The sequence below is a fragment of the Pyrgilauda ruficollis genome, unplaced genomic scaffold, assembly GCF_017590135.1.
Source record: "Pyrgilauda ruficollis isolate IOZ18807 unplaced genomic scaffold, ASM1759013v1 scaffold99, whole genome shotgun sequence".
NCBI classification, from domain to species: domain Eukaryota; kingdom Metazoa; phylum Chordata; class Aves; order Passeriformes; family Passeridae; genus Pyrgilauda; species Pyrgilauda ruficollis.
Genome location: NW_024532043.1, coordinates 530690 through 554802, shown reverse-complemented (window position 1 = coordinate 554802; position 24113 = coordinate 530690).

The window sequence follows — 24113 nt, the reverse complement described above, 5'->3', positions numbered from 1 at the left end:
GTAGAAAAGGGAATAATAGAGCAATGGAGGAGAAGGGAGTGCTTTATCGTGCTGTTTCAAGGAAGATTTAGTGTTTTTCAAATTCTCTATAACTATCAAAGGTTAAAAAAGTACAACAAGTAAAGCAAGTTAGAACAGCAGTCTCAGAGGAGTTATTAAATTATCACACTGGTGAAACTTGTAGAAATCTTTGGGTTGAATAGTTTGATCCATTTTGTCAAATTATATTGTCTTCAGTTGAAAGAAATGCTAAGTCTTCAGGGGAACTCCTGACTATATTGCGATTTCAGAAAATTGTCTTGGAGGCAGGTAACTTTAGTTAATTTTCTTTTTTTTACCTGGCATATCTCCTTCCTTTTTTCAATGTTCAATGACCTTAAGCAGTCAACTAGGCTTTTAAATCTTCCACTGCTTTTTAATCACATACATGAAATTTCTGGCAGCCAGTAACCCAGTTTTGAATTCCCTCCCATTCACCAGTGTCTAAATTCCTTTCAGTTCTTTAGAAAGCTATGACAATTTTATGCTGAGATAAATGCTATGATACAAGAGCTATTTCATACATTTTAAATTAAAATAGTGTGGTTCAATTTAATGAATTTAATGAATGCCATATTTTGAAATGATAATAAATTTTCATCAACATATAAAAGGCCAGCAAATAATAAACAGATAATATATATGGACATTTAAAATTGTGATCTCTTCTTAAGAAACTACTGATGACTTCATATTCTACTGTTTAGGATCCCTTTCCCTTCCAGCCATGGCATCTCTTGAGTTTCAGTGAGATATATTTCAATCTTCTATTATGATTATAAGGACACATATGAGGCTTTCAAACTAGCATTATGAAGTACTTTCCTAACATTTATTTTCAGCATTTGTGTGTGGTCTTCTTAATTTTATACGTATTTTAAATAAATTTAAAAAATAATTCTAAATAGGTTTTTAAAAATGGCATACTCTATTTTTTGGGGGGACAGTTTGTGTATTTTAATAGCTTCATTAGAAAAGTCTAAATATTTAGAAAATAAGTATCTCTGACATTGACAAAATTCTGATTGATATTATACTTAAGTTATATGTTACATGCAAGTCTTTGATTTCTAATGTTACAGGAAAAATCAAAACTTTTTATATATCGTGTGCAAATGTAATGGTTACTGACCACGGATCCAGCGTGTGGACTGTAAATTTTGATGATTTTGATGATATTTCTGTGAAGCCATTAATTAATTTCTGATAGCTGGATTATGTTATTTCAGGGTTTCTGATTAATATGGTATATCTTTCTGTTCTGGCCATAAGAGAATGATGTTTTATCTCCTTTACTGAAGCTCCTGGCCTGAAACTTGGTCCCTCCAATGCCTATATTTAAAGTTGTGTCTCCATTTGCTTCACTAGGATTTCTTACTGTAAGAAGTCTAAGCAATGGTAGAGATATTTTCAGAATCAAGGGCTGAGAGAATTGTAGCTTTTACTCATTAGAGACTAAGACAGCTCTTTTTTATCTTGAAGCTGCTGAGAGTAACCATTGGTTCTGACCTCAGGGAAACAGGCATATTTGTTTATACCCTGTAGTTTTAATGTTGAACACATCAGAAACTACCCTTTTAGAGGTGTTACTCCCAGTAAAAACAGTAGATTTGGAACAGATAAATCTTAACAGTGGAGAAACATCACTCAAAAGAAATACAAGATGCATTTGGAAAAGGGTGATTGTAATTCAAGTTAAAATGTTTGTTTATGCTCAAGCTGAATAAAGTATCTGTGATAAATTAGAGACTCATACTCTCTTAAAATTCTGATTAGTAAATACAACAGGATAGAATTTTCTCCTGAAGGAATCTCCTCTTAATTACTGAGAGTAATGATCCTTCATGTTTTAAAATAAGTGTGTGTGGGTTTTTTTTCCGACAGCTGTTGAATTCATTACTTGTATTCTAAGGAGTTTTAAAGCTAATTGCTTAACTAGCTCATCTTGAAAAAACCAAAACAGTGTGAAGGCTTTGTAAAAATATGAATGATTCCCATGGACAAGATTGAACAGTACAAAAGTTAGGTTTATCGGGCAGTTAAATTCTCATATTTTGTTATATAACCACTTTTATTGTGATTGAGATCTCTGAGTGATTATTTTCCTTCTTCGTTTTCTGTTTCAGAGTGTCTAGATAATATCTGAAACATTCTGTGAACATTTAATATCTGAATATATCTGAATGTTTAATATATCTGAATATATAGGAATGTTTAATACCTAGATAATATCTGAAATGTTCTATGAGCTATCTTATTAATCCAGAGTTTTATCTATGTTTTTCTAAAGTGCATATACTGCAGTCCATATTAAAGACAGTTAAAAAAAGGAAGGTGATAAGACACACCATATTCCCCAATATGTGTATAACTGGGACACATGTGGGAGTAAACATATAGTTTGAGTACAGTATCTTGCTACTCAAATTCACAAGACTTCCACATGTATTTTTGTTTCACTTTAAAGATTGCCTATTGAAATAGTTTATACTATTTAAAATAAACAAGGATATAATTAACTTTTCTCTGGTTGTATTTCATAGTAAAGACTTCCATCTCTGGATGAATTAACTGTGTGTTTTCAAAAGAATGATCCTTTGAATGAAACTGAAAATTTATCAGGCAGATGTGGAGATGTTTGAGGTTTTTTTAACGTATGAGCCTATGCCACTCAAGATACGAGCAGAGATTTTTAAATGGACTTAATGTCCTTGTTGAATGTGGGACAATAGACTGTGTTTGCTGGGTTTCTTGTCATCTCTGTTGTTGTGAAGACAACACGTTGAAGAAGTTTCTAGATGTTGCCAGCTCCATGAGAGTTCTATTGGTTTGCTGTAGAGAGAATGTGATGAAAAAATGAGTGATTAATACACAATATCTGTCCATCAGGATTGCATTGGATTGCTAATCACTGCAACTTGTCTGACACAATCAAAGCCCTCCTGGACTGATGTAGATTTATGGTGATTTTGAGCAGGTATATCTTTGCAAGGTAGCCTTAAGGAAACTCAGATGACAGTGAATTGTTGTTCATCTATTATAATAAAGCAAAGAATGCCTTTAGAGACAAAAGGAAAATTTTGTGAGAATAAATTTCTGCTATAATTTTTCACTAATCATAGGTTCCCACTGTAGCCAGAGACTGATATAGTGATTAATAAACTAATGCAAGTTGTTCTGCCACAAAATTAAGAATTTTTAAAAATTGCTTCACTAGTTATGATTTCTAAAATGCTTCTTTCAAAGAAAACTTCAGCTCATTATTCTCTATTTACTGGTGCTGATTTGTTAACTAAGTTCTTTTCACATTCCCTTGTGTGCTGCAGAACTCAAGCCTTATAAACAAGACCATAGAAATCAAGTTTAGGATTTTATTTTTTTTTAAATCAGCGCCACTCACAGACAATGGCATCAGACAAAATTATGTGTTATGGTAACTGTAAACCTATTTTGTATTATGGCACTCATGGTTTATATCAGGGTCTGGCAGACTTTAGGCATAGTGAAGAGAGAATTACAAGATTGCATTACAAATTATTTCACTTCCCAGATATTGAAAAGCTCTGTCCCAGATAATCATCCCCTCTCCAGGCCTACTTGGAGTTCATTTGCTAAACCACTGGCCCTAGACAGGTCAGAAACTCAAGTCAGGTGAGAAAGCTTTTTTTCTGGTGGGTAGTGAAGAGAAGGGAAAAATTCTGACAAAATTCTTTGATGATTTTTCTTCAGTGGCATCCTCTAACTCTTTACCTTCATATACAAAACCCAGAGGTTTGGGATTTTTTTTTTTTTTTTTTTTGCCTTCAGCTTCAGATTAAAACAGTAATGTTTTGATATTAAAATGTGTTTCCAAACCCTCACTGCATGTTCTCTAAGAGTAGAAGGGAAGCAACAAGGCTAGCTTTAGACTTTATGAGAGTAAAAAAAGAAAGACTCATTCAAAGGATGACTCTTAGTCATGATTAGGCTCCTGCTCTCAATAACTCTCTGAAAGGATTAGGGCAAGTAGATTACAGACACCTTTGTAACATACACTCTTATCAGGGAGTTACAAAGAATGAGTCTAGCAAAAAAATTCCCCGTGTGGGAGATTACACCGGATTTTAACTACCTAGCTTTTTATCATAAAGTTAAGTAGTTAAGTAAGACCTGGCAATATATATTTCTAAAAACTCCATGTGGATGTGAGAATAGCTGATATGAACTCTTTTTGAGCTAGAAAATATCTATTTTATCTTACCTAAACCCCAACAGCATTCTATTTTTTCCTAAACTTCTTTTGTTGTCTGGTGTTATCTTTGATGTGAGAATAAATCGTGACATTTTTTCCCTACACAATATAAATTTAGGTGGAAATAAGACAGTGAAAAAATAGTTATTATGTGTAGATATCTTCCAAAAAGTCCAATGTAAGTGCTAAACAATTCACTGCACTAAAAATATGCTTTTAAAAACATGTCAAGAAATCTCAAGTCAGTTTTGGAATACAACAGATAACTGTAAGGGAGAAAGGACACTGAGCACTCAGATAATTAAAGAATGGTGGAATTATTAATCAAGAACAATTGCAATTAAGATGTAATATTATAGAGGCAGAACTGGAAAGATGTGCTGGTTTTGGCTGGGTCAGAATTAATTTTCTTCCTAATGGCTGTGGGGGGTTTGGGGGGCTGTGTTTTGAATTTGTGCTGAACACAGAGTTGATAAGATAGAGACGTTTTTGTTATTGCTGAGCAGGGCACGCACAGACCCAAGGCCTTTTCGACTTGAACTGTCACTGGTGCAAGAAGTACTGGTGAAGAAGCTGGGTGTGTGTGGGAGGCTGGGAGGAGACACAGAGACACAGCTAACCCAAACTCACCAGAGGGATACTCCAGACCATATGACATCATACTCAGTGCATAAAATGGAAGGAAAGAAAAAGGGACATTTAGAGTGATGGTGTTTGTCTTCCCAAGTCACCATCATGTGTGATGGAGCTCTGCTCTCCTGGAGATGGCTGAACACCCATGGGAAGTAGGCAATGAATTCCTTGTTTTGCTTTGCTTGTGTGTGGCTTTTGCTTTTTCTACTAAACTGTTTATATCCCTACTCTCAAATTTTTTTGGCTTTTGCTCTTCCAGTTCTCTTCCTGATCCCACTTGTGGGGGAGTGAGTGAGCAGCTGTGTGGGGCTTGGTTGCTGGATGTGATAAAACCACAACAAAAGAATATAGACACTTGAGTTTTGGAGGAGGAAAAGATTGCTGAAGTTAATTCCTTCCCAAAAACTAATTGCAGTCTAAAACGTGACAGACAAAATGGAGTTGCCAAATCACTGTTTTCTTGAAAAAGAAAGAAACGTGCTTTGTCTCCTGCTGTGCTGTATGTAAATTTTTAAGATACAGTATGGAATGTGATACAGTATATTCTTGTGTGTATTCACAATTCTTGGGTATGTGAGTGTGTGTTTGGTTTTTTGCTGTTTAATATACAGTAGTCACATAAAAACTGCTCCCAAAAAGCATGGTTATTGCTGTCTTTGAAAACCTGAGGAGAAATGAGACAGCAGCTTTGCATTTAGAATCATGAATGATATTTATTTGTTAATAATGATATCATTTGTTTTGAAAGTTTTGAGTATTGACAATTCTGTGGGACCTGGTAGTTCCTAGAACCAATAAACCCCCAAATATAAATGTCCTCACAATGTATACCATGGAATCTAATAAAATTCTTCCTAATTAATTACTGCCTAGACTTTTTTTGACTTTTGTCCTGTTTTAACAAAGCTGAACTTGATTAAATTCAGTGCAAGTAATTTTTAAAAATCCCTGACAGTTGCAGGGGCAGTTAGTGAACCGAAAACATTGCACTCATTTAGCAATTTTATGTCTCATCTTCCTGGTGGAGTTAATAAATTAATTTGATTTAAGTGATATAGTATGATTGTAGTATAAAAATCCTGTTGATTATACAGGGACTTTCTTGTGTATATGATGTTAAAATTGAAATCTATTATATATCTATTACTAAATGAAAATTTAAAACATTTTCTGAACCATGTAACATTTTAAATGACATTTTTATTCTTGCAAGATTTAGTCTAAATGAAATTTGTGTTGGTAGTTCAATGTATTCCTACCCAAGTTCACAAGCTAGGAAGCCATTCTAATTTTTCCTTGGCCAGTATTATTCAATGTCTAATTTAAGAGGATTTTTTTTTCTGTATAGTTTTTCCCTGGCAGCTTATAGCTTCCATTTAACTTTTTGCAGTCAGTCCTTATTAATGGACAAATTTTGACTGAGGCTTATGAAAGTTAGCTATTATATTCTCTGCAGAAACATTTTATAGCTCTTCAGGGAAAATATCCCTATATCTCAGTCTTATAGAGATTTTATTGACTATACTCCTTACTACATTCAGTTTTTTACCAAGGTGTTTTTTTTTTGTTTTTTTTTGTTTTTTTTTAATATTGAAATGCTTAAACAGATTTCTGAGCTAGAAAAATTATTTATAATTAATTTCTTTGCTCTGAATTTGAAAGCTTTCTCAGAATGGAGTGAAAATTTAAAAACCTGATCTCACAACCCTTTTCCCCTTAAAGATAAATGTTGCAAAGCTTGGTTATGATTTTAAAAGAAAAAATCAAAACAATAGTTGCTGCCAGGCAAGCCTATTAGAAACGTAACACTAATTAGTGAGAGATGACTGTACAGTGCTCAAATACTTTCGTGTGATTGTGTGCGTAAAAGAGGTTCAAAATGTTAAGATTGATGCTCTGGTTAGCAAACAGTTCAGTGAATTGCCAAAATGAGTCAGATGATATTTAGGTGTTCCTGCCCCAGTAAAGCAATAAGAGATGATAATTGTAGAATTTTTAAAAATCCACAGTAGACTGCCATCTACCAGTCATAATTGAGGAGGTGTCGATTGACAAAATTTTTCCACCGTGTTCGCAGAATTGTGAGTAAAGTAATGCAATTGGCAATTCCTCTGTCAAGCAAGGGCTGTGTACCTTCCTATCTATGTTAAAGGCACACCATGGTAGATCAAACAATCTGTTGTTGCCTGATACAGTATTATTTTGAAATAGAGTGGGAAACCACTATGGAATGCACAACATTTTTTTATTGAGCAGGGTTCAAGGAAGGTGGAAGAACTTTTGCTGTTCACCATTTATTATTCTGTTACTTTGCAAACAAAAGAAACCACCTATAAATTGTCTGACAAAGGAGCTGAATGGATGCCTTTTTTCACCATAGCTTCCACATCTATCATCATGTCATGTTTCCAGTTATGTTCTGCCATAAATTACTATCACAGTAACTCTTGACAAATTTTAACAAATAGAGCTATGTCTCATAATAAGAACATGCTGGTTAAAAAAAATATCCTACTATTCTTAGGAAAAAATCCAATGATGCTCCAGAATACATGAAATCTTGGTTAACAAATGTGAACTGAACTAAATGTCATGGTTTAACCCCAGCCAGGAACTAAACCTCTTCAGCCTCTCTCCCAACCAACAGGATCAGGGAAGAGCTGGAACAGTAAAAGTGAGAAAACTTGAAGTTTTGGATAAAGACAGTTTCATAGGTAAAGTAAAGGCTGTGCAAATGAGCAAAGGAAAATAAGGAATTGAATCACTGTCTCCCACGGGCAGACAAGTGTTCAGCCATCCCCAGAAGGGCAGGGCTCCATCACGCATAATGGTGACTTGAGAAGGTGTGGTGGTTTCCAAAATGAATTTGGTTTTTTTTTAATAATTTATATCTATATGTCTATGACATGGTGAGCGATGGAGGTCTATGAATTAACTGTGCACCATATGCACTAATAACTTTACTGTTTTCTTTTCATTTCTGTATATTAGAAGAAATAGTGAAAATTAGCAAAACAATGTTGCAAAGGCAAACAGAGGCACCTTCACAATTTCTGAAAATTGAGAACTCCAAATAAACTGCTGCTAGCTTTGATTAATGTGTTGTACACTCAAATAATTTAATTCCTCTCATCGTTCATTGACTGTGTTTTATCTATATTTAGCTGTGTCAGTGTGGCATGATCCAGAGCAATGGGTGGTTGCTGTCATTGATAAAAGGGTATCCATCAGTTACTGAAAAGGGAGGAGAGGCACACAGTAAAGAACAAGCATTTGTTCAACACTTATAAACAACAAGTACTTGATAGAGTTAGTTTATAACAAGTCACAGTGGTTTTCTATGATGTAGTTTGAAAGTGAATATTTTTACAAGATTGACACTATTTATTACATGAACAAAACAATGTTTAAATTATGCCTATAACACCTGGAGAGAGGTCTGTTCTGACAAAGTCTTTACAGACATTTTCCAATCTCAGTAAAATTTATTGCAAAGTCAAATGTTTTTGATATCTTCATGTGAGAGGAAATGAGTGTCAAGGTTACACAGAGCAACAGTAACTCAGTATTCAGGGGGTTTTGTTTGTTTGTTGTAGTATTTGAGTCATATTGTTTCATCTTAGGTAAAAGAAGTGGGCTGGAAATGTGCAATACATTGCAAAGAAATTGTAAGTATGCTTGAGATTATACTGAGGACAGTTAACTTTTCCTTTCCTTTTGTTATTTAGTCCTTATTTTATGGTCCTAGAAAGACCAGTTAAGACCATACTTGCCTGTCCTCCCCTCCCTTTTCTTCCTCACTTTCCTTACCACACCATCTATTTTCATTTAAACTTTTCTGGATGGTGTTTTATGTCTGGAACAGTTTCCCTTTGTCAGTATAATACAATTCCCCAGTTTCTCAAGTTCCTTATTAAATTACTTTTTAAAATAAGATTCCTTTCAGCTCTTTCGCAATCTCTCTTAGTAACATCAACAGGGAGATAGCCCAAATTCATTACTGTTAAAACATAAACTGATAAGACTCATAAGTACTCTTGTCTATTGAATGCAGCTGTCTCATAATACCATGAAGATTTTTGTGTATTTTGTCCAAAGGAAAGTCCTCATCGATGTAATATGAAATGCAATTCTCTTCAAAACAATTCAGTAAATTGTTATTCAGTGGAAAGGTGTGAGGGGTTTTATTCTTCACATGAGAAATTCAGTGGAGCAGACTGCAGATGGCATTTCCCTGCCATCATTCAATGATGAATTCAATGAAATTGTTGATTCAAAGGACTTTACCACAGAGTCAGGGGCCAAGTTTATTTGTCTAAGGGATCAGGAAGATTGTTTTCACATATATTGAAGAAGAAACATTCTACTGAAGTGATGCATATAATAGAGCTTTTCTGGAGAGAGTATTGTGCAAAAGTTATTAAAATTTAAATAAAAACAATTACCTCTTCATAAATTAGATAAACAGATATTTAATATACTATTGTAGAAGACACAATTATGTATTTAACTTGTGTATTGAGTTCTTTAGAGCAATCCAATATTAGATCAAATTAAACAATTAGTTAAACATTTAGATTAATAACACATTCATTATGAGGTCCTTCTTTGGTCTGGGCCTGTAGTTTTTAAATATATTTTTATTTATTATACTCTACTATTTAGTATTTTCTAATGAAATATGAGGTTTTTTCATTTTATGTAAGTTTCTTTATGACGCCACCCAAAATAATTTTTTTGTGGAACAAGATTTATACTTCATGTTGTTTTTCTCTTAAATGAAACTTCTTAGAGACATGACTTTACAAGAAATTCTTTTGTGTTTTCCAACTGAAACACAATAATTACATTGTTCAGACATTTGCCTTTAAGAGCATGGATCATTCACTGGGCTTTTAGTAATATATTTATATATTTAGAATATGAATACAGAATTGTGAATTTGGGACAATACGATTCATGGGATGTGATATTTCCATTGCAAGAATACAAAATAGTAAGAAAAATGCTTATCTATAGTTTAAATGTTGAGATGAGCTTCTGTTTGTGTATTCAGATGCCCAAATTAATGCAAGTGAGACCATCAGTTAAGGAAAAAATCACTCTGTTTCACTTTCTGGATTTTCTTTACAGGAAATCCAGATTTTCAAAGCAGGTTTTTCTCAAAGCCTCAGAAACTAATAATTTGTTCTTTCTTTATTCACAATGAAATTTCATGCTCATACTTACCACTTTCTTTTATACTTGAATCCATTGCACAGCATCATATTAACAGGGCTTTTTATTTCTTGCTGATTATTTAAGATTTTGAAATACCTCTGCTTTTTTTTTCCCCCTTTTAGCTTTAAAGAAAACCCCAGAAATCCTAGTTCATCAAATTGAAATATCTTCAGGTAGTAAACTGAGCCAAAGATCTTATGAAACAGAATTCTTTGATCAAATATACATTTTAATGCTGTTTGGGTTCTGATTAAAAAAATATTTAAATACAACAAAATAAACTTGAAATTCAACCACAGCTTCATAAATTATATGTATTCCAAACTTCAAATGACAGTTTACAGTATATGTAAAAATGAATGGATTGTTATCCAGAAAAGGCAAAGATGGAAGATAGAAACTATTGATAACAACTTTTGTTGTGCTCCTAAGATTATTTCGGTAGTAAAATGACTACAGATATATGAAGAAAAAGTTGCTCTAGAAGAAAAATGGACCAACAGTAGTTTCTTTTAAGTAAATTTGTTGGTATTTTAAGGTCATTACTACAGTGAAAATTACTTTGGAGCTGTCAGTGTAGTACTGGAGCCTATGTTAAGGGACAATTGACAGGAATCTCAATTGTTATTCTGGTTCCAAGGTTCTAATTTGTTACACATGAGAGTAATTTTTCTTAGGGTTAGAGAGGGAATTTTGTTCTGTGTGAGGAAGGCACAAATGGATCTAGGACAGCCACAGCCTTTGGGTCACTGATACAGTTTATACAATTCAAAGTTTTGAAAGAAAATACAGGAGGTCCAAAAGCAGTAGCTATCTTTGAAGTTTGAAAACAATGTCTTCCCATAGGAGTATGAAAAATACGTCAAGTAATTAATGTTGTATGATATAAGTGCTTTACACAACTATAAAAACAATTCTGCTGTATTTAACACATTATGGCACAATAATTTACTTTTTACAGATTCTGTACAGTTATTTAAGGGGATGAAATATTTTAATATTTTCTACAGTTTTTAAGAAATTTCTGTAAAAACATGTTGCAAAGGTGTGCTGAGATGTGAGTCTCTCAATAACTTCAGTGTTTACATGACTTCTCTGAATTACTAAATAGTCACAAAATGAACATCTTTGACAGACCAGATTAAGAAAGACTAAGCTCTTCAACGCTGCACACACTGGTGATTACAGATTCCCATAAAAATGCATGTGATCTTTGATCAAAGCCTTTCATTTAAGCAAAGGCAAAATTTTGTGTACCAACTCTGAAAGTTTTATCTGCCTTGTGAAGTAATTGGCTCAGATTAGGGCAATAAACAAGGAAGAATCAGGATTTAATTCTGCCTGGAGGGTGTGGAATTTTCTAGATTACAGTGAAAACTTAAGTACATTAGCAAATTAAGCAATGGATCTTATACTTGAATAATGATTTCCAAATTTGTACTTTAGGGAGATTTCTGTTCTAGGTGTGGAACTGTGGTGTAGAGGCCCTCTCCAGGTGCCTTGAACATGGTGCTCACTTTCAGGTCATTTTCCTGAGGTCTTTTTGCTGTTTTCCTGAGAGTCAAAGACTGGGATGCCTATGGGTGAAATCAGAGTGTCACTGGAAACTCTTGTATATGTCTTTAGTCTTGGTTGGGTTTTTTTGAGTGAGAGAAAAAGCATGAGATCTATACAATTTTATAACTGAATGATTACTGATAGTACTTTCACCTCTCTGTCCTTTCACTAAAATCATGATATTTTGGGTGTTTGTGAAGCACAGTGTAATTATATTCTGTAGCATAATTTAACTTTTGTTTTTTTTAAATTTAATAAACTCAATACAAAATAAAATTTAGGGAAACATTGCCCTTATTTCAATTACTACTTCTAAGAAGAAACTAGAAACTTTACATTTTTCACCTAAGATGAATTCTGAAAGTAGCTATTGAAAGAAAATTTCACAAGTATTTCACCACAACGTATACTAAGTGATATTTAAAAGCCACGTGCAGTTGTGTTACAATAGATATGCAATTAGTGCAGAGGAGACATATTATCAAGATGCATTTTTATTTATATAGAAATTTCAGTTTATGAGTTTTAGATTATAAGCTGAGAGTAGGTTTAGATTGGATATTTGGTAGATATCCTAGATTGTGAGGGTGGTGAGACAGTGAAACAGATTGCCCAGGGATCTTGATACCGCATCCTTGGAACAGTTCAAAGCCAGGTTAGATGGAATTCTCAGGAACCTTGTCTAGTTAAAAGTGTTCCTGCCCATGGCAGGGAGAGTGGAACTAGATTAATTTTAAGGTCCCTTTTAACACAAACCATTCTATGATTGTATGATTCTATGTTCCTGGTTTATATCTGAATTCAAGTTCTTCATTATCTTAAACTCTGTTTCATCAGCAGGTAAAGAACAAAAATTCCATAATAATGCCCACTCAGCTTCATTGTATTTTCCAAGGTTCTGTGGACAGTTGTCAAATATAACCAAAACATTACACATCGGTTTTGGGTATAATGCCAGTCATACGGCTGTGGTCTGGCTTTCAGGCTTTGAGCAAATTAACAATAAGTCAGATTTTTCTTCATTAAATTTCCACCTAATCCTTGTTGAGGAAAAAACACAAACCATCACTGATCTTAGCATCATTATCCTGGTTATTTAGTTAACGTGCATAATCTCCACAGCTTTCTTTGCAGCTGTCAAAATGGACAAGCCCTGATTTTCCATTGTTCAAGTTGACAGTCTGAAAGATGAATACTGCTCATCCTGACTCATTAAATATTCTTCCCTCTATGTTTTAATAGTACTCAGCATGAGAAACGTAGAAGAGTGGAATGCCTTTCACCAGTAGTAAACTCAGGGGGAAAACAAGTGACTAAAATTTATTGGATTGTTTCAAGCAGATGAAAAAGTTTAAGAATTGTGGAAGATTATGGTTTTGTAATGTAAATGAAAAGTCAAGTTTTATTGGGAACAAACTAGCAGGATTCTATGATTTTTATTTCAGAACTATTGCTCTGTGGTGATTTAAAGTAATTTAGAGTGTGACGTTTTCCTACTGTAATTGTATGAATTGTATTATGTTACATGGATATTTCAGGCTACATAAAGTTTTTGGGTTTTCAATAAGATAATAAAAAAATCAGATCATTTTCAAATGTCATTTTCAAGTTTTTCTGAAAATAAGATAGAAAAGGTGCTTCCTGCTTCAGCCATCCATGAGGGAAAAGCAAAATTGCTCTTCAATCCAGAAATTCCTTAAAACCCAATGATATTTTCCTATACATCTCTGCATGTCCCACAAACTGTCGTTTTCTTGTAAACATCATAATTTCTTTTCACATGTTAGGTGAAAATTGATGTGCACTTATGGTATGTAAAGCAAAAAGGTAAGTTGTTTGATTATTTCAGTATTTTGTAGCAATATATAAATGGGCTGCAACTCACTTGAAATAATGATTCACCATTTTGCCTCAGACAAAACAGATTTCTGTGACCTTTTATCTGCTAGAAAATATAATTCATTATAGATGTCATCTTGTCCTAATTTCTCTTAAACACCCTTTATATGATGGGCCAAACTTTCACAGAGAAATCTCTTATTTTCATGGATGAAATACACTGTAGCTACATTTGCCACAGGTTATTGATTTATGTCTTGTGGTAATATGGAACACTATTATGTAGTTAGGGCAATAGATCTAATTCTTTGGGACTTACTGACCTGGCCAGTCTATACCAATACTACTTTTAATATTAAAAGTGATTTGCTTTGGTATCTTATTCATGAATTTTGAAGATGTTCTCTCAGGGTCTTTACTGCTTGTGAAAATCCCATTAATTCACTTGGAAGAAGTGCTAAGAGGCAGAAAATTGTGTCCAGTTCCTGCAGGGGAATCGATGTCATTTTGAACATACACATTTGAAAGAGGGAGTATTAATATTTTGACTTTTTTAAAGTTTTAGACAGTTGTACTTCATCTTTGTAAGTGGCAATGATTAGTTTAGAATCTGTGGGTTTTTTTCCCTTACATATATTTATAGAAATCCTTCACAAATGGTGGAGAGAAATTAGGAAAATGACCTCAAGATCAGCTGTCAGTCTGCAGTTTTGCTTTGAGGACTTAGTTTATGCAAACATCAGAGCTTCTTCCATGTTTACTGAATCTTGGTATCATCCACATCAAAAAGACTCTCTTTAAAAGTAATGTGTACAGTTCACTAATTGCCTGTTCTATTAATTTGTGTATGGTTTGACAGTGAACCCAAGATGCTTGTTTATATAACCATTGCCAACAAAGCTGAGTTTATGCCCATGGCATTACCTAGGCAACTTCACAGCTTTCATATTTTGCCTTTAGTGAGATTTCTGAAGCACCTTTTCCCCTGTACTAAATAAACAATCCTTTTGGAATAAGAAATAAGATCACTTGCTCTTAACAGCTTGTCCTGAAGAAATGACAGAAATATTAATGTCTTATGATGCCTCGAGATAAGCACTACTCAAAAAAAATGTAATTAATATTTTATAATCCGACTGAGACATAATGAATTCACCTGATTTAAAAAATGTCAAAATCACTTTTACTATTAAAATAAGTAGTTAAGAGGCTGAATACAAGTTTTGAATGATGAGGTGCTGATTTTTATGAAACTGAATATAATGACACCAATTTTTTTACTCTGGTATTGTGGACCACTGTGTGGGCAGAACAAATTCATAGTTTCCTTGTAAGTCAAGATGAGAAAGTAAACTGTATTTTTCCCCTATTCAGATAAGATTGAGAGTAATGTCTTTTACAGCTGACTGCTTCTCCAAATTCATAGACCTGACATTTGAATTTTATATTGACAATAAGTTGCAGAACAATAAAACCATTATACACTGTGATACATACCAAATGGCTTATGAGATTCTGATTCAACAAAACAATTCCATGAAAGCAAGTAAACACAGAACATATTAACCTGTATTTTCAAGATATAGATGGCAGACTCAATATTTGTCTGACAATTTAAATGTTAAAGTAATTGATTTATTTATTTCTCTCTTATTAAATAGAAATCTATGTAGCACTAGACTGAAGATTCAGCTTATAACAGCTAATATGGAAAAGTTTTATATAATGCAAGAATGACTCTGATTTACTAACAAATTTCTTATTCGTGATTATAGGAACCATTAACAGGTACTGCATGCAGCCAGCTTGACAAACTTTCAGGATCATAAAGTAGGAAATAAAATTTCTATCACATTCTAAAAGAAAAAGAAAGAAAAGAATATGGCTGTTAGAAGTAATGAAAGAAAAGACTAAGAAAGGTCAAAAAGGGATTTAAAACCTACACTGGCTTTTGTAAGGCTTTTGTGAAACTGGTTTCCCTTAGATATTAGAGTAACACTTATAATATTGGTAGAAAATGTTGAGAGCTGTTCAGAGGTGAAATGAAGCCCATCAATTTGATTGAAGTTCAATGTTTGGAGACAATGAAGAATTATTGACCCCAACACACAAAAACCCAGTTCTTTTTAAAGTAGGTACACTGAGGCTTATTCAGCCTATGGTATTGGTATACGTCAAAATTACACAGTCCCAGGGAGGAACGGAAAGAGTTTTGACTCTTCCCTACTAAGAACAAAAAAAACCAAACCAAACCAAACCAAACCAAACCCAACAATCCCCCCTAAAACCCACACAACCCCCAAAAACCTAAACCATAAAACTTTTACCAATGCCATTGCCCTACTCTGTTGTACAAAGTCCTTTCAAAAACATTTCTACTTTACTCTCATTCATTTATTTCCATTGCTGATATTTCTTTAGATTTACTTAAGTCCTTACTGCCTATAGAGTTGATGAATGTGATTGGAAAAAAAATGACAGTAGAATGTGAAATTTGGGTGTAATTTTTCTGGTTTAATCAAGCACAGACCTGAAGTAGTTATTAGCACAGACAAAATAAATTTGAAGATAGCACATTTCCCTGCAAATTAACATTTAAAAAGTGCATATTTTCAAGAGCTACTACTTTGGAAAACTAGAGCTTATGACAGAGAAAATGTAAGATATTTCCTTTCATCATTAGTTACAAATTCTGCTGTCAGTTCAAACCAAAGCAAATTAATGGTGATAGGAAAAAGGCCAAAAGTTGTTGGTTTAGAATTGTCTGTTTATGCTTAATGAAGCAGGATGTTTAATGAAGGCAAGAATGATACCAACATTAAAATTTTGTATAAAACACCTGTTATCTTGTTTCTGAGACCAGGCTAAAGTATTTTGATTCTTATTTTGATTATTATCTTGCAATTTCACAGATGAATTGTTGAAAACTGAATTAGGGAAAAGACATGCTTCAATTTGTCTTTGTGGATATTTTTTGCTGACTTCTCTTTGGCAACTTGGAGGGAAATTCAAGTATGACAAAGAAAATAATTTTTATTGGCCACTTTTCTGGGCTAAATGTCTTTATTAATTAATCATCCTAATAAGCAGATTTTATTCCTGGTAGTGCTGGATTTTAATTATAGGACTTATTTTTTCAATGTTGTGGTATACTGTGGTTTTAATGTAATTTTTAACTTCTGGCCTTAGGAACAAACACCGAAGAAAATAATATTGGACTTCTGGCCTTAGGAACAAATGTCGAAGAAAATAATGTTGGACATCAACAAAAACCCAAACGCCTTTCACTTTGGTAAAACACTGACACACCTGCCTAATCTCACTTGTATTTATAACTCTATTAAATATAGATTTAGACATGCTGAATAAATGGGAAAATTTACCTCATTATGACCTCTGCATATTTAGAAGGGGGCAAAAACAAGAAGAGAGCTGTGTTATGTGCAGCAGTAAGAAATATTTCAAGGCTTTTGGGCTATTGCAACTAGAAAGGAAGATGTCTTTACAAGCCACAGCCACATCAGTATTTCTGTCTATAACACTGAAAATGAGGAGGCTGGAAGCATTTGTAAAGCCCAGAGGTTATGCAGATTGACTGAGTGGAAATCCTAGGAGATTGTATCATGCTAGAAAACGTCAGTGTGTCTGTGAAGGTGTTTGATAGAGTCCTGTGTAATAGATGTTTAAGAACGAGACACTACCGTACTCCTCTTCCAAGTTTACTCAGACGTGACACACTGTGAGAATAGTGTTCCCTGTTTCTGGGAGTATTTTCAACTTGTGGTTTTACTTGAGAACATGTTTTATTTTCCAAATATTCTCTTCAGCAAGCTATTCCAAAATATTCACATGCAGAAAACAAGAAAGGGTTTTAAAAGTAAACAGCATGTATTATAGTGTATATATTATTCTTCTAACTTGGTTTTTCATTCTTAGTGTGCTACAGCTGGGGATAAATGCATAAAATATGCACAGTTATGTAGTATAATTTGATATTTAATTCGATATTAGAAGTTTTTTGATTACTGCTATGTTGTCTGAGATTTTAAAAGTCACTCTCAGGATCTTTTTCTACTGTGACACAAGGATACTATGAAGTTAATTGGCAATAGAAAGAAATCTTACAGAATCCAAATATCATTTTATCATTGAAACAAAAATTACTTCAGCATGACCCTGTAAAGGAGTGTATTGATTTTCAACTTCTGTTATTACTGTGCTTTACCTACCTATGATTCCAGGTCAGTTCAATTTTCAGAAAGGTCTGAAGTCAAATACAGATTTACTCTTCCCACAATAGCAAAAAAAGAAGGCTTAGGTGTGTACACACAAAGACTTAATATAGAGAAGAAATTATTATGACACCATTTATATTTTTTTCTTTTCTTCTTTTGGCATAATTTTATTGATTTTTACAGGAGATGACTATAGATGTAGGAGCAGAAGCAGGGAAAAGTACAAGATCCATTTATCTGTACAGCACTGTAACTTTGCAGAGCATCCTTTAACCTCCATAGGTGCTTGAGGATATCAGCAGAAGTGTGAGAAATGGTATTTAATAATGGAGAAGTGGAAAATACAGATTTTGCCAATTTCCAGAAATTTATTATTGTACTGCCATCTCAGTGTTTATTTTATATTTTTGATTATACTGAAGATATTACTGTGCTACATTAGAACCTAGACACCTCAATTAAGGTCAGGTTCCCACCAGGCTAAATGCAAATATACATAATTGAAGATATTACCAGAGGATAGGAGAAAGAACATATCAATATTTATAGCTTACAAGTTATTGGGAAGTGCTAATAATTCCCTGAAAGTAGACCTGAAAACACTTCAGCAACAATCAACAGAAACTTGAATAACACAACAGGTTCTGCAGCCTCTATTAATAAATTAGAAGTCTACTTCATGTAAAAAAAAATTTATTTGATATAAACATAGCCAGGTGATTTTATCATGTTGGAAATTGCTAAACATTTTTTCACCCTCTCCTAAATTCAAAATATACCAATTAATTTTTCCTGCATTCACAAATGTAGGATTATGCTGAGGCTGAGGCTAAGTACAATTAATTTTAATCCTCCAAATAAAGAGTTTAAAAAAATTGAAGATTTGAAAATTACTGTCCTTTGAAAGTTCTTATTTTGTTGTAGTAACCATATGGGTAATCCAAGCAAAGGATTACGGTCAGAAATGAACACGTGTGAACAATTATCAGTGATGCCAACAAGGGATTTATGATGTAGCTGTAAATTAGTATTTCATATGCCTCATTGCATATGAGTAAAGGTGGTAAGAAGATTCCCCTAAGGAATATCACAAAGTCTGTCTTCTCATGTCCATGGATGGGGATTGCACACATGCTGTGTTCTCCTTCTCTTGTCAGAGCAGCATCTAACCTAAAAGGAAATTCTGTCATAAGTCAGTAAGCATATCAAATCCTTTAGGATTAGCACATAGGTAAAAAGAGATTCTGTGGTAGCTCTAAGGGAATACATTTCACTGTTCTGGATATTCCCCTGGAAAAAAGCATGAACATGCTTCATTATGGTTCTGTTATTCACATCAGTCTCCTAAAAAAAACTTGTGGAAAGTTCTGTGTGATTTTCAGGTGACTATAACCAGCCCAGCTTTACATCTGTAATTGGTGTTCCACATAGGCAAGTTCACTTTAGGGGTGTGCAGGGGTCTGAGTCAGGGCTGAGTCTTCCTGAGGTGTCAGCTGCTGCATCACTTGTGCCACTGCATGGGAAGGTGAAACACCCCTCCAGCACTGACCTTTCATCAGTTTGTGAGATGTAACAGCCAGAGCTGGCAGCACTGCTATCCTTATTAGAAAATGTCAATACATACCTTGCTGTTAGATTCAGAGTCTATTTGTACAACCTTTAATCAATATTAGACATGACATAGGTCAATGCAGTATCTTTGGCACCCAGATTCAAAAGCTTTACTTCAAAAACTTTACAACACAAATCATACGTCTAAATGTTTATCATTCCAAACATGAGGCAACCATGCTTTGAAAATGTCAGAAGGATCTATATCTTGTTTGCTTTCTTTCTGTCTCTGTGAAAGTTCTAGCTGCAATGATTCCTCATGGATGATTTTTTGGTTATCAAACATAGGTGTTATGCTTTAAGAAATAATCTTTGATGTTGGTCTGCTACTTATGTCCTTATAAAATTCATAAAAGAAAAATACATTCCCTCGTGAAAGAGGCTGTTGTTTCTGATGAGTCTATTATTTCATTTGTTTGGAGAGCCAGATACATACTTCAGGTTTTATAGATATTATATTAAAAATATCATGACACCGCCTATAGAGGAAACGTCCTTCCACTTCAAATATACACCATGTACTGAAATTCAGGTACTTATATTGCAGGCCATATATAGATCTTTTCAAGTGTTTAAGATATGAAATGTCCCTTACTATTGAAGAAATTAGGTTTGAGTACAATCATTACAATAAGAAAGAGAATGTTGCGTTAACATGCCTCTACCAAAAGTTCATTGCTTATTTTTTTTTTTTTTTCACAAATCTGTCCTTAAAATGAAGGACATTTATGTGTACAATTTTCTTGAGAACTGGTTCATATGATGAAGTGCATTAGTATGTGTAAAAGGAAAAAAATCCCAAAATTTACTTACGTTTATTAAAATAGAAAAATATGTCTGAGTCAGGGCCATAATTAAAAAGATTCATTGTTCAGGACTCTAACCTAGCTGTAGTTACCGTGGCAGTCAGAATTAGAAGTGGAATTTGTGGGTCTGACACTGATCTCATGTTATCTCACTGTTAAGTGTTCAATTGTTCAATGATGTGTGTGGTGTTTAGGGAGTATGATCCGTATCAAAGCCACTGTGAAGACTGCAGTATTAAAGAAGGAATTTCAAATATCTCTTTAGAACATTTTCCTAAGGTTTAACCACTGAGATTTGCTATAAATTGTTTTATTTGTTATGCTTGCTGTGTCTGTTTTTTTACTGGCCGTACTGAACATGTAAGGGAGAGTAGTGCTCCACTGAGGAAGGACAACTGACAAAAAAGACATGGAAAAGTTGTGGAGAGAAATTATATAATTAATCTCTTCTGGCTAGGCATCTGCAATGTGGTTTTCTGATTTTTTAGTCAGTGGAGAAAAAAAGGTACTCTCAGGATGTAGCTCATCTGACTTATTTATAGATAGCTGTTTTAGGATAAAATAGATTGCTCCTCAAAAGACCCTGTGTCTCCCTACCAGCTGTGAAAGAGAGCTAAAAAGTTATTTCAAAAGCATAAATCTATCTTACAGACGCTACTGATTGCCTGTAGTGAATTGAAAGAATGAGAAATTTATTTTATTGTAATAAAACTGTGCTCAGTGTTAAAGCAAAATGCTTATAGTAATCCAGATTGAACCTTTTTGCAATGTTAAATGTAATGGAAGAAAAGCAGTGTAACACTAAATTGAAAGAAATACTGGTATAATATTAAGCATGCAATTGGTCCTACACAAAATAACAATGCAATCAATGGCATGTGTCTGAGAGGATTTTTTTGTGTGCCACCCACACAGGAGTTTTCACAGCTGCAGAAATGAGATGGCTTCAAAAGGAAGGGAGGGGGGGATCTCTAAGGGATGACAGTCCAGTGTGTATCGCACAGCTCATGCACTACAGTGGTGTGGGAGTGTGTTTCTTCAGAGTGCAATACAGCATGGTCCAGACACTCCCGGGATAACCGTGCTCAGTGCCAGCCAGGTGACAGCAACACGTGCCACATCAGGCATTGGCTTGCCCACCCAGCTCTGCCTATGACAAGCTGAGTCAGCACTTACCACTGCACTCAGCCACGTGCCTCTCCCAGGGTGGTTAGGGCAGATATCTCCAAGCTCTATGAATTTATTCATAAAGTAGCAAAAAATGGCTGTGATGCTCCATCCCTCTGCAGTGCTACAAGGTGGACTGCAATTTGTGAGAAGGCCAAAGTGCTAAACATCAATGACATAGTCAGACACAAGTGTTAAAATCCCTGATTTATGTAAAACTCTATAAAAGCGGATTCATAATACTTTATTTCTAGTATAAATGCATGTCAGTATTAAGAAACTAAATTTTGCAGACTGGGAGATTTAGACAGTCAAATTATATAAATCTCCTCAAGTCGAGGTACGCGTGAGAAAATTAGACGTATTCAAAGTTCATTCTTACGCATTTCTGCATTTTGAATGAATCTTGTTAACTCAAAATAGTTCCAAATTCTTTGCACAAAAGTAAGAACAGAAGAGAGAGTATTTTCTACATACTTAACTATATAGAGATTTTTATCATTGCATATACTATATGCATACATATTATAGACATAAAATATATACAATAATTGCTTATATATAGATAGGTGTCTGAATGTATCTCTCTGAAGATATTCAAAACCCAGCTGGATACAGTCCTACACAACTTGTTCTAGCTAACCCTGTCCTGAGCATGAGGGTCGCTGCTGATGACCTTGAAAAGTCCTTTCCAACATAAACAATTCTGTAATTATATGAATGGGTTTTAGAAGATTTTAAACCAAACAGAATAGAAGAAAATCTGACTTAACACTTCATTGGTTTTCCTTTATTTTTCCCCTGCAAAATATTAATCAGAATCAGTTACAGTAGAAGGAAAGTCATGAAAAATATCTGCAAACAAACTTCAACCAAAAGCCCAGATTTCATCATAAATCACAGGTTTCCAAAGTGAGACTTTGGATCAAGCTAATATTTACATTTAATTTTAATTATAAACTCAATTCAGAACTTTGTTTTACATGACAGCTAAGGTGCATTCTCTTCTGAATCTCTGTGATCTTTCTCAACCTTGGCAGCATCGAGTTGTCATGTTCTAATTAATTTTATTTGTTAGATCAAGGAAAAGAATTTGCAAAGATTACTGGAAAAACAGAAGCCTAAAATACAGCCATGGATTGTATAAAATAATTCAGGAAATCTCACAGGTTCTTAGAAAGAGAGCTGTGTTTAATGCCCAGCTCCACTTGTAAAATTCACCCATAACAGTAGCTAATGACCTTATTGGGCCTTATTCTTCTGGTGAAATCTTCTTCTCATCACTTCCCTGCTAGAGCTGTGTGTCACTCTGCTGTGAGACTGTGTGTGATCACACGGAAACTGCAGCTCATTCTTGCTTTTGAATTCTAATAGGAAAGGGAATCAGGTGAGTCGGTTATGGTTCATTATGGACGCCACAGAGGATGGAAACCACAGAATTTCACAGTTTAAAAGTATTCAGGCTCAGACTCAGCTTGATACTGTGGGTAAACAGAGATAAGAAGGCAGTGGAATTGTCTCCTTCCAAACTCATACAGTATGTCCATTCTAGAGCTGCTATCAGATCTGTGGCTGATGTAAATTGACACAGTACAAGAAATTCAGCGGTTTCACTTACAGATATCAGATAGGGATGCATTCCAGAGGAGAGCAGCATGCTGGAATGTATCACTACCAACAGTCCTTGGTGCTGCAAAAGTTAGCAAAGGTGAATTCCCAACTGAGACATAATATTGCAATTCCTTACTGACTGTTGGCTATTGATTTTAAAAAAATAAATCAAAGCACAGTTTATTACAGAATACGTTTTCTTTAAATAATTTTCATATATTATCTACCCTTCCTGGCACATTACCTTCCTATCTATAAGCACTTCCCTCATTATCGTGGTTCCAATTTATTGCAGTTCTCCTTATAATGCTATTTTTCAAGCCACAGCTGAAGTTGTGAATGGTTACTGAAATCTGTATGTGGGTTTCACATATGCAAACCTTGTGGTAGAAGTCCCACAACAACAGTCACTATATATGCTCTAAAAAACCCAGACTCAGACCATGATATTAACTGCAGAAAACTGGGTATATTTTTCTATTGCTGTTTATGTCTTTCCTTTGCAGTCCTATTTTTTTCTCTTTTTGCACTGCTTGGGGATTTTTGTTTGGTTGGTTTTGGATTTTTGAAAACATGGCTGCAATGTGTACTGCTCTAAAATATCTAATAAAAGTTGGGTATTTTTTCCTGTTTGTTTGCTTTTCTTCTGTGAGATATAGTTAAGAAATAAATGTAATTATTAAATATATAAAATCTCCACTTAGCTGATCAGATTTACCAGCATTTTAAAATTACTTCTATATTCATATAATGATAAGTTTGAAACAGGGTTGTGATTCCTTTTGCAAAGTTCTGTATTATTTTAGTAGCAAATATGTCCTTAAATGAATGTGCTATATTATTCATGCCTTACTTGGTTGTCACAAACTAACACTTAACATTAGAATTAAAATGTATTAAGTGTTCTTATAATAAGTTATTGTTCATTTGGACAGCTGTGCATTAACAAATGAAGTGGACAAGAAGACTTGTATCTCTTACTAATTACTAACAAAGAAGACCAATACTGGACTAAAGAAATTCTACAGTTTGATGATGAGTAGGGAAATGCTGTAGGTGACACAAAAGATGTACCTCATGTGAATGTTAACACTCCTGGAGAAAGTCCTTCTATATACTGTAAATCCTTTTGTTTGCTGCATTTTTTAAACAATAAATATTTTT